Raw genomic sequence first — 7,609 nt, 5'->3', positions numbered from 1 at the left:
TTATAGAGATCTTTTGCTTCTTGGGTTAGATTGACTCCTAGGTATCTTATATTTTTATTGCTATTATAAATAAGATTGTTTTATTGATTTTTTTACAGATTATTTACTTTTATATATGAAACACTACAGATTTTGTATTTTATTTCATATCCTGTAACTTTATTGATTTTTTAAAATCAGTTTTAATAGTATTTAGTGAAGTTTTTAGGTTTTTTCTAAATATAAGATCATGTCCTCTACAAACTAGGCTAATTTAACTTCTTCCTTTCCAATTTGAATGCCCTTTATTTCTTTCTCTTGCTGAATTTCTCTGCCCAAGACTTTCAATATTACGTTAAATAATGGCAGTGAAAGTGAGCGTTCTTGCCTTGTTTCAGTCTTTAAGAGGAAAGGCCTTCAATGTTTCTGTGTTCAGTATGATGTTAGCAATTGCTTTGTCCTATATGGTCTTTATTATTTTGAGGTATGATTCTTCTGTACCTCCTTTGAGGTGCATTTGTTGTTGCTGTGTCCTGGTCTGGTTTGGGTATATTAGAGTAATGCTGGCCTCACAGAATAAGTTTAGAAGGAGGCCCTTCTTTTCAGTTTTTGTTTGTTTGTTTGAGGAATTTGAGTAGGATTAGTATTAGTTCTACTTTAAATATTTGGTAGCCCATCAAATCCTGGGGTTTTTTTTTAATAGGAAACTTTATATTACAACTTTAATCTTGTTATTCATTACTGTTCTGTTGAGGTTTCCTATTTCTTCACGCTTCAGTCTTGCTAGGCTCTGTGTGTCCAGGAATTTATCCATTTCTTCTAGATTTTCCAATTGTTGTAATACAGCTGTTCATAATAGTCTCTATTGAGTCTTTGTATTTCTGAGGTCTCAGTTGTTATATCCTCTTTTTCATTTCTGATTTTGAGTCTTTTTTTTCTTAAAGTTTTGCTGATTTTGTTTACCTTTCCAAAAAAACAACCGTTCGTTTTATTGATTTTCTGTACTTTTTTGGTCTCAATTTCATTTGTTTCTTCTCTGATATTTATTGTTTCTTCCCTCCTGTTAATTTGCATTTGGTTTGTTCTTGCTTTCCTGTTTCCTCGAGGCACATCGGTTGCTTATTTGAAGCCTTTCTACTTTTTTAGATATAGGTGTTTATTGCTATAAACTTCCCTCTAAGTACTGCTTTTGCCATATCCTATAGATTTTGGTATGTTGTATTTCCATTTTCACTTGTTTCAAGAAGTTTTAAAATTTCCTTCTTAATTTCTTTAGTGACTCATTGGTTATTCAGGAGCATACAGTTTAATTTCCATATGTTTCTGTATTTTCTGATGATCCTCTTGTTATTCACTTCTAGTTTTTATTCCAATGTGGTCAGAAAATATACTTGATAAAATTGCTACTTCTGAAAACTTTGTCCAGACTTACCTTGTGGCCTAACATATGGCCTTATTTAGGAAAATATTGTACATGCTGCTTTAAAAAAATGTATCTTCTGCAGCAGTTGGGTGACATGTTCTGTTAATGTCAGTTAGGTCTATTAGATATAGTGCATACATTGACTGTTGTTTATTTGTTGATTTTTAGTCTGGCTGATCTGTTCATTACTGAGAGTGAGGTGTTTAAAGTCTCCTACTATTATTGTATTGCAGTCTATCTCTCCCTTTAGGACTATTAATGTTTGCCTTATTTACCTGGGAGCTTTGATGTTGGGTACATCAATATTTATAATTGTATCCTCTTGCTGGATTGACTCCTTTATTATTATACAGTGGCCCTCCTTATCTTTTCTTATAGTTTTTAAATTTGTGGTCTATTTTATCTGATTTAAGTACAATTACTACTGCACTTTTTGGTTTCCAGTTACATGGAATTTTTTTCCAACCCTTTGCTTTCATTTATGTGTGCCTTTATAGGTGAAGTGGGTTTCTTGAAGATAGCGTATAGTTGGATATTATTTCTTTATCCGTTTATCGTTCTATGACTTTTAATTGGGGAACTGAGACTATTTACACTCAGTGTTGTTATTAAGTAAGGATTTCCTTTTTTTCTTTCTGTTTTTTTTTTGTTTGTTTGTTTGCTTGTTTGTTTTTTTCCTATTTTTGGCTCTATGGAGACTCCTCTCTTCCTTTTTTTCCTTTGTGGTTGTATGATTATTTCTGGTAGTATATTTTAATTTATTGTTTTTTTTTTTAGTTAATCTATTATAGGTTTTTGTGCTGTGGTTACCATGGGGCTTTCAAGAAACATAAATATAGCAAGTTATTTTAAAGAGATGACAAATTATTTAGATCACAAATAAAGAAATATAAACAAGGGCAAAAACAGGCAAAAAAATTTTACACTTTAACTCCACCCCACCCCCACATTTTGACTTTTAATTGCCTCAGTTTACATATTTTATATTACCTACATCTTAAAAGGTTGTTATAGCAATTACTGTTTTTGAAAGATTTGCTTTTTGAGTTTCATACTAGAGTTATGTGTGGACTGCACACCACGAATATAGTAATGGGGTATTCTAGGTTTCTATATGTACTTAATTTTACAGTGGGTTTCATACTTTGCAAAGTTTTCTTTTGCATGTTAATGTCCTTTTTGTTTCAGATTGCATAACTCCCTTTAGCATTTTTTGCAAGATGGGTCTGGTGTTGGTGAATTCTCTCAACTTTTGTTTGTCTGGGAAAGACTTTATATATTGTTTATATTTGAATAACAGTTTTACTGTGTACAATATTCTTGAATGTCAGTTTTCTTTTATCTCTGAGCACTTTGAAAATTTCATTCTACTCTCTCCTGGATTGCGTGATTGCTGTTGAGAAGTTAGTTGTCACAGGATTTGGAGCTCCTTTATATGCTATTTGTTTCTCATCTCTTCTGCTTTTAGAATCATCTTTTTGCCCTTGACCTGATGTCTTGAAGTAGTACCCTACTATATCTAGGACTACACTTAGAATGAATAATATGTAATAAAACATAGTAAGTGAAGTTAAGTTGCTGACTTGAAAAAATTCTTACTTATTGCAAGCATAAGAAAATTTGACCGATGTAATCTTAGATGATATTTCTAAAAGTGTGGGTTGAGGAAGTAGAAGAGAATCAGTACCTAAGCAGTTAAACTAATGTGAGTGAAGGCCCATTTTATAAAGATTCTCTTGAGAAATCATTTATACATTATCAAGACATAACCATAACTAGAGAAAACAGAGGTGAGTGAATTTTGTCCTCGTGAGTCTCAAAGAAGAAAATGGTTTACAGAATTGCTTGATGTTCTTCAGATTCCAATTTTAAAGTCCAATTTGAATCTTAAGTTAAGCCCATCACTGATGATGTGGTGGGCTAAGGAATCAGGTTTTTAGTTGGATTGTCTGGTTTTGAATTGTGATTCTGCCACTTACTAACTCTTTGACTTGGGACGTGATAACTTGACTTCTCTGTTTCTGTTTCTACGTTTGTAACATGTAGACAAACTGATAATTTCCTCATGTATTTGTTCTGTGCATTAAATGAGCTAATCTATATAAATCACTTAGTATGGTATAGTTCATGTCAGAGGAATTTATGACTTTAATTTTGATGTACTTGAGCATAAAATTAGGATCTAGAGAGACTATCAGGAACTGTGAAATTTGGCTGTATTCACGTATTTTAGTCAGACTTGGTAAAAAACTAATTACTTAATAAAATATAATTACTTCTTGAGCAAATTTTACTAGGAACTATGCTAATTGCTTCGTATGCACCATTTCATTTAATCTTCAAGACCATAAAAGCTGAATTTTATTTTGTTATCCTTTTATAAATGAATAAATTAAATTCAATCAGGTCATACTACTAGCAAGATCCCACAATTATTAATAGCAAGATAGCTAAGATTCGAACGAGGTACATCTGTTTCAAGTGTATAACATCTCACTGAGGACTTGGCTCTTGGGTGTACAACTTTTCCATTTTGTGAACTTGATAAAGTTACGTAACTTATCTGTTAGTCTTTTCATGTATACCATAAGAATAATAGTACTGTCTAACTTACAGGACTGTCATGGAGGTTACCAATAATTATTGTTAAGGAATAAATTTTGAGAATTTTAAAAAAATCCCATCTTGTTTTTATGACTTTACTATATTGAACACTTTCAAAGGTGTTTCATTCATTAAAATTTTTTTAAAGTCCATAAATTGAGTAAATTAGATGAAAACAGAAAAAAATATAAATCATGCCACTCATTACCTTATACATATTTTTATTTGACCAAACCTTCTATTAATTAATTGGTTGACTGGTAATCACTCAAGACTGTGTGGTTTGTTAGGATATTCATTATGGTTCATGGAAATTCAAAATTATCTGTAGAAAACAAAAAGTTGGGCTCTGCAATCCCTGTCTGAGGGATTTTCTAGAATTCTTTTTGTCCTCCCTACCTTTCTGTTTGTCAGAAGCATGTCTACTGCTGAGCGACTCATGTCACCGAAGACTATTACAGGAGTAGGCCTTACTTTTCTGCTTTTAATTATTTTCTTCTAAAACAATATTTTCAAATGGTTGTGTTTTTTTTTTTCTTTCTAGTATTGAACTCATTAAAAGTAAATTAGTTTTCTAAAGCCAAACAGTTTTCTCCTGACCAGTTAAAAGTTGTCTCTGCTTCATACTGCATGTTCAATGAAGATTTAACACTGGCAGATTGAGTATACTTTTTTAAGGATCTTTTTATTACAGAAATTGTAAACTATACAAAGTAAACAGAATATTATAATGAATTTCCAGGTACCCATGACACAACTTCAACAATTATCATCATTACAACATTGTTGTATTTTCTACACTTCTATTCACTATGCAATTTAATCATCTATATTATTATTACTATTTTCCTTTTTGTTATTACTATCATTCAGAAGTTTTGAGGTAAAATTGATGCACCTTGAAATGTGCAAATCTTAGCTGTACCATTTTGACAAATTGACAAAACCATGTCACCACGTCCCTAACACAACAAAATATTTCCATCTCCCCAGAAATTGCCTCATGTCTCTCCCCATTCTTCCATCTTTACATCCATCAAAGGTAAGCAGTGTTCTGATTTTTTGACATTAAATTAGATGTACATGTTCTGAAACCATACAAATAATACAATATGTACTCATTTGTGTCCTGATTATTTTCCTTCACAAATATGTATCACTAATTTTAATATACCCAGAAACATAAACCTCCCCAAGACTCTTTCTACATATTCCAAGAACCAACTGTCACTGAAATGAGTATTCAAGGATTCAGCACACAAAGTGTGTCATCACCAGGTCAAAGCCTGGGTTTTATGCCTCCTTCCATAATTTTATTTCAGAGCAATGCCATTTCCTATTCTCAGGGAAATATGTAAAACTGTTTTTTTTTTTCTCAATCTACAAAATATTAAAGCTCATTAACAAGCAATAATAAGCCATGGAATTTTTCATATCTGCAAAGCTACTAATATTCAGGTAATAAGCCTGTTCTAAGTGCATGTACTTTCAGGGTATCATATGTCTCCATTAGAACTCACCCCTCTTCCTGGATAGTGTACAAACAATGCTGTTGCGAATTTCTTTGGTTTTGATGCTATAGACAACGGAGTTGACCACAGGAGGAAAGAAGAGGTAAGCATTGGCCATGACAGTCTGGAGAAGTGGAGGTGAATGCCATCCAAAGCAGTGCATCAGGGAGAGGCTGATCATGGGCACATAGTACACAAGCACAGCACATATGTGCTACACACATGTGTTGAGTGTCTGCCACCACCCTGCTCCAGAAGCTATTTCCAGTACTGTATGAAGAATCAGCACATAAGAAACCACAACGAACAATGAGTCCAGTCCAAATGTGAAGGTAATGACAAATAGACCCAGGATGCTATCAGGGCATGTGTCTCCACAGGGCAATTTGATCAGATCTGAGTAGAGGCAATAAGAGTGTGAGGGTATTGTGGCCACAGAAAGGCAGATGCCTCAGGAGAAAGAGCATTGGGAGCATAAGCATTACACTTCTCAAGGCAATGGCGGCACCCATCCCAGTAATGTGGGCAATTGTCAGGATGGTTGTGTAGCGCAGTGGGCTGTAGATGGCCACAAAGCGATCCACTGACATTGCCAGAAGGACACCTGACTCTATGAGAGTGAAAGAATGCATAGAAAACATCTGGAGCAGACAATCACCAAAACTGATATCGTTAATGCCAAAGAGGAATATGTTTAACACAGTGGGCATGGTGGAAGCAAAGACACCAAGTTCAGCAAAGGCCAACACGGCCAGAAAGTAGTACATGGGTTGGTGCAAGAAAGAATCAATTCGGATGATGTGAAGAATGATGCCATTTCCCAGAAAGATGATGGTGTATATCAGGCAGAAGGGGATGGATATCCATATATGTTCTGCCTCCAGTCCCAGGATGCCAACAAGAGTGAATGTTATAGGTATGAATGTTATGGAACCATTGAAAATATCATGGTGATACTTCCTCCGAAGATATTGAGAAGCACATGGAGACTGGAATATATAAGTTTCTACTCAGTTATTGCACATCAAATTCTGAGCTTCTAACAGTCATATCTAAGACATTTTCTCAGAAAAAGGGATGAAAAATTTATTTCTGAAACAAGGGCACAGGTAAGCCACAGTGAGTGGAAGAGAAACCTAGTGGGTCATACAGAAAAGTGTTCCAACATAGGCTATATGCCAGATACAGAAGGCATTAATAGAAATCTCAGGTTGGGTCATCTATGGCAGTGGAAAACAGTTAAAATAAGCACAGAGATGATAGTCACAGGGAAATTTTGACTGAAGAAACTGCTAACTTGTAGTGTTTGTAAAGAGAGTAAATAAACAGCTAAAGTAATATAACACTAGTAAAGAGTATCCACGATTCTAACATTTAATTGACTTGTAATCTTGGAATTATATTAAAGTTTATTTATATTTCTAATTATCTCAGACCAAGATATTTGCTATAAACACAATAATAGTAATTTAAAGTAATATTTATATATTGTGTATCATTATATGTGGAATATAGTTAACATTAAATGTATAGAATAAAAACAACAATTTAATATATTAGAACACAGAGATAGTTTCTGCGAGAATAAAGTATTTTCCATTTTTTCTTTTTTTTGTCTTTTTTTTTATTATACTTTAAGTTCTAGGGTACATATGCATAATGTGCAAGTTTGTTACATATGTATACTTGTGCCATGTTGGTGTGCTGCACCCATCAACTCGTCAGCACCCATCAACTCGTCATTTACATCAAGTATAACTCCCAATGCAATCCCTCCCCCCTTCCCCCTCCCCATGATAGGCCCCGGTGTGTGATGTTCCCATTCTCGAGTCCAAGTGATCTCATTGTTCAGTTCCCACCTATGAGTGAGAACATGCGGTGTTTGGTTTTCTCTTCTTGCGATAGTTTGCTGAGAATGATGGTTTCCAGCTGCATCCATGTCCCTACAAAGGACACAAACTCATCCTTTTTTATGGCTGCATAGTATTCCATGGTGTATATGTGCCACATTTCTTAATCCAGTCTGTCACTGATGGACATTTGGGTTGATTCCAAGTCTTTGCTATTGTGAATAGTGCCACAATAAACATAC

At 34.0% G+C, this 7,609-nt stretch overlaps 1 pseudogene; it reads right to left on the bottom strand.

Annotated features, from left to right (window-relative positions):
• Nucleotides 1-5,515: 5,515 nt before the first annotated feature.
• Nucleotides 5,516-7,609, bottom strand: part of LOC108521662 (olfactory receptor 51I2-like) — a 4,079-nt pseudogene continuing 1,985 nt past the window's right edge.

Source organism: Rhinopithecus bieti, unplaced genomic scaffold (assembly GCF_001698545.2).
Source record: "Rhinopithecus bieti isolate Rb0 unplaced genomic scaffold, ASM169854v2 scaffold_61931, whole genome shotgun sequence".
NCBI classification, from domain to species: Eukaryota; Metazoa; Chordata; class Mammalia; order Primates; family Cercopithecidae; genus Rhinopithecus; species Rhinopithecus bieti.
This window is presented reverse-complemented; position numbering and strand designations above follow the sequence as displayed.